The sequence below is a fragment of the Pinus tabuliformis genome, chromosome J (genome assembly GCF_031772625.1).
Source record: "Pinus tabuliformis cultivar Carrire ecotype Pingquan chromosome J, CPIR1, whole genome shotgun sequence".
Classification (NCBI taxonomy): Eukaryota; Viridiplantae; Streptophyta; class Pinopsida; order Pinales; family Pinaceae; genus Pinus; species Pinus tabuliformis.
Window position 1 is genome coordinate 1466068865 of NC_142295.1, and position 5006 is coordinate 1466073870.

The 5006-nt window shown below is 34.2% G+C and overlaps 1 pseudogene; it reads left to right on the forward strand.

Annotated features, from left to right (window-relative positions):
- Positions 1-351: 351 nt before the first annotated feature.
- Positions 352-3465, forward strand: LOC149232892 (cinnamoyl-CoA reductase-like SNL6; annotated as a pseudogene).
- The last annotated feature ends 1541 nt before the right edge of the window (positions 3466-5006 follow it).

A 5006-nucleotide genomic window follows, 5' to 3' on the forward strand; every position in this document is an offset into this window, starting at 1 on the left:
CCTTCCCAATGTTCTGGCATTCTAGATGCTTGTGCAATGTAGCTATTAGTTTATAACAACAATATTTGAAAGTACCATTTGGCACTACCAAGAGTGTCTAAGAGTACAAAAATAAAAAGGCCATCACATTCCCCTTGCAAGAATGTCTAAGGAGTACAAAAATTAAAAAGCTATCGCAACCCATACAGTGCACAAAATATTAAGCAAACGTATGACAAATTTAGATGAATATATTACTGTAAGTGCTAGTATGTGGTTGGGCACATCATCATTTAGAAAGAAGAAATAAACGACATAGCAAAAGGAGTCAGCATCCGTCTTAGTTCCCAAGGTTGAAGTTCAACAAATTAGATGGGAGTACTCTACCCAAACGGAGGAATTTCCTTGTTTTCGTCGCCGCCCAGAAAAACCTCCGGCTCTGGCCATCAGAAATTCCTCCACTCTCCACCACCCTCCTCATTAATGTCGACAAATGACAGGTCCTTGACAGACATTCCGATTTCTATCGTGTCTTGCCACCGGGAAGTTAATTCACCATGGAATTTGAATTTGGAAATAACTCGCAGGCTGCTCCCTCACCAATTCCTCTGCCTGGGTAGACTACTCCCTGCCATTCAACTTCACACAGAAGCCAATCCCATGAATCCAGTGAACACTCCTGCCATGGTCGACCACACATACTCTTTTACTTATGTCTCTCTCTTGCAGGCCTACATTCGGAAAAATGATTTGTGGAGAGAGCAGCCATGCTGGTGTTTACCTCTGGTCTGAACCCCTCTGAGGGCAATTGCAAGGTTGTCTGTGTCATGGATGCGTCCAATTATGTAGGCTTGTGTATTGTTCAGGGCCTTCTGTAACGAGGCTATTCAGTGCACGCCACTATGCAGAGAGATGCTGGTATGTTTATTTATTGAAAAGAGAACAAGATTTTGTAGTTTCTTGATAAATTTCACGTTAAGATGAATCTATGAATTTAAGATTCTAACCCAAGTTTGATGCATTACCTTTTTTTCAAACCCCTAAGAATAAATATAGGAAAATTGCACCATCCCATCCCTATTTTGAATTCCCAGTCACCTTGAAATTGAGATGAAGGTTTTCACATTTCTTTTTGATTGAACTTATAGTATGCTGGCATTCTTCATTGATGATTTTAAATGGTGGCAAGCGAAGTTGAGTCTCTCAGAAAATTGCATGGGGATCGATTGTAGATCTTCTATGCAGACGTCTTGGATTATCAGAGCATTACTGATGCGCTCAAGGGCTATTCTGGTCTGTTCTATAACTTTGAACACCCTCAGGGTGCTGTAGGTTATGATGTAAGTTAGTGAACCTTTGAATTAAAGATGTGGGCATTTTGGTATATGTATTGGAAGGGTTGAATATTGATATATGTGGACTTGTGTAATATAGGAAGTGATGCTAGAACTTGAAGTACAAGCAGCCCACAATGCACTGGAAGCATGTGCTTAGACCTAGACCATTGAGAAAGTTGTGTTCACTTCTTCTGTGGCTGCAGCAATTTGGAGAGAAGATGGAGACTACAAGGTTAATGCCCTTGATGAGAGGCATTGGAGTGATGCAAATCTTTGCAAAAAATTGAAGGTCTGTATATATAATTTTTAAATGACAAAATTTTAAGTTTAGTATACAATCTAAGTAAAGTGGACTGATTTATCACTTTTTCCTTTTAACTTGTTAATGATGTCTAACTGAATGGTATGTTCGATAGCATTGGTCTGATTATTTTCTTAATCTAGTAAGTAACTCAGAAGTTTTCATCTAAAGCTGCTTTGATCAGATTAGCTAATCTAATAAATAACTTCAACGTTTACACCTACAGTTTTTCAAGGCCAGCTACAATAGTAGTTTTCCAAGGTGATGGAATCCATGACAGTAGTATATTTAATATGAGCTAAACATGACATTTGTAACAATTGCATCTGGGTGGGGAAAAGCATAATTTCTCCTTCCAATCTAAAGAAATAAATCCAATTGACTCTTTCATATTTTAGTTTGTCCACCATCATTTTACTGAGCTATACAATGCATCTTGCTTTAGCGTTCTCTTAGTCCATGAATCCATATCCAATTAGATTTTGGCTTTTTGAAATTACACAAATGATAATACATGCTACATATTCATCTTGCTTCTTTCAGTCCATAAATCCATATCCAATTAGCTTTTGGCTTTTTAAAATTGCTCAAATGATAATACATGCTACATATTGCAGATAACCCTGCAATAATCCATATCCAATTGATCTTTTGCCTCTTAAGATTGCTGAAGTGATACCACATCATAGACAACAGAGTGCATATATCTTCTCTATATGCAACAATCCATATCCAATTCATTTTTGTCTTTGAAGTTGCCCAGGTTATAGATTCATCAAATAATGAGAAAGTCTAGATATGTAACCTTTGTCTAAATCTTTGGTGCATACTGAATCAGGGCTAAAATGGCTTTGTGCTAAGTATATATATTTTTACAGAGAGAACCTAAATACATTGTGGTGCAGTATTCATCATTTTTTTGAAGGGGTATATGTATAAAATTTGGGTGTTTCTCAAAGATTGTGGAGTTCAAAGCTGTACAGTTTAATAACAGTGTTCTGAACCTTGCAGTGATCTATGGTATTATGTTCTAATTACACAATATTTCATGTTCACAGTTGTGGTACGCATTAGCCAAGACACTATCAGAGAAGGCTGCATGGGCGATGGCCATGGACAGGGGGTTGAATATGGTGACAATCAACTCATCTTTGACTGTGGGACCTGGTATCACATACAAAAGCTCAGGATCTACCATTGCATATCTTAAAGGTGAGGGTAAGAGATCTGCATATCAAATAGACTCTGCTCTAGAACGTACAAATATGGTATAGTAATCCCTTGGAGAGGATCTAATCTATGGAAGTGCAAAATATTAGCTAGTTTATTTACAGTGGCTAGTCTTTGTGATTGCAGGGGCTGCACAAATGTACGAGAAGGGCACTTTAGCTAGTGTAGACATAAGGTTTCTAGTGGATGCACATATATGTGCTTATGAAGATCCATCTACCTATGGGAGATATATATGTTTCAATCAAATAGTCAGTAATGCAGAAGATGTTGTCAATTTAGCACAGAGTTTGCAACCCTTGATACCGTTCCCTGATAGGTACAAAGCAATTAATTATTCTTCAGATATTAAAATCACTAAAGATTCTGCATCTTCAAGATTTAAATTGGGTTTCTTACCTAATGATATTTTATCTTAGCTATTATGTCACAATGAAATTAATCATACATAGATACTGTCCAAAGATAGTCATGAATTCATTATTTATTTGATTTTTTTCATAATTTGGTAACATATTTGAAGACTCGACGGTTTGCCAAGAGCGTCTGAGTAATAAGAAGCTGACTGGATTAATGGTTGGATATGGAAACCGTGCAACCCTAAGCAGCGAACTGTAAGGGAAGGGGGGAGCTTTTCCCCATGTTATAGCTTAACAACAACCATCAATGAGGGGCACAAGAAAACTTGGGGAGTTTACATGTTCAAACTATATCCATTTTTGTACATAATGTAATGTAATTTTCACTTCAAGGTCTATTGGATAGTTGGCAATAAGTCGATTTCCTTCACTACAAGCACCAACCTTCATTTGATAGTTGGCAATAGCCCTAAGTCGATTTCCATAACAACCAACATTGAAGTTTAAGGATGTGACTAAGGCTCTCTACCATATGCATTTTTTTTTTTGGTTAATTTCTGAAGTAAAATCAAATTCATGATTCCTTGCAAGGAAAAGTGAAAGCAAGCTTTGTTGATTGGCTGTTTTGTGTGTGAATAAAAAGTGGATACCTCACACTCTGGAATTGTTTTATCATTATGAAAGTTCCTCCTGTTTATTTTACCATTATGGGAAGTTACACTTTTTAAGCATCAGCGGTGTTATGAATGGAATGGGAAGTTACACTTTTTCTGTTTTATGGAGTGTGTAATGTTCACTTATATGTGGCAATTTTGTTACAAAAGGGCCGTTTTTTGTCTGTCTCTATATTTTCTTATAAATTGATAGCATCTTTATATATTGGGATGGTAAATTCTTCAATTACAAGATAAAAAATAGAATATTGCTCTGCCTTGGAAGATCGAACTTTTATTTTTAATTTTTTATTATTTAAAGTATGGAATGGATTCGGTTTTTGGAGCTAATGGAAGGTAAATTTCCATTTCTTTTCTTAATATATTTGGGTTTTGGTTCATTAATATATTTTATAGCATGAAAGAAAAGCTTCTTAATTAAATAAAAAACAAACTATATATATATATCTTATGAATAATTCTTGTTGGGATTAAAACAAACTCTACAAACATTCTCACTTTTTTTTTATAATTTTAAAGATATTAATTTTTATTTTATATTTGTCAATATTTTAAATAATTTATTATTATTAAAAATATATTTTTAAATATATAAATAAATTCACTTCTTTAAAAACTAATTGAATCTACTTGCTTTCTGTAAGTAGTTTTTACTTTCAAATATTTCTCCATAAATTTGAACTTTTAAATTTCAAGAATATTAAATTTACATAAAGTAACTAATTCACATTTCACATCTCAACTATATAAGAAATATTACTTTGTTAATTTTTTTTATGGGATTGATTAATTTTTTCACATATATCTTGAAAATAAACTAAGGGAAAGATAAGCACTAGCTTTTATCTTTTAGAAGGGTCCCCATTTATTTAGCTTTATTTCTAAAACTAAATAAAAAGGGGGGTTGTTGCTGGCCAAAACAGGGCCATAACTCTTACTTCCTTTTACTTGCATCAATTTCCATTCAAAGATAGAGATACCATTGATACAATTTCAACATTTTCCATTTATTAATAGAAGTTTAATTTCACTATATCTCTATGTTTTGGTTATAAATATGTATCGTTCCCTTCATAAATTCAAATCATTACAATCAAGTGAAATATCTTAATACTCGATGACTAAT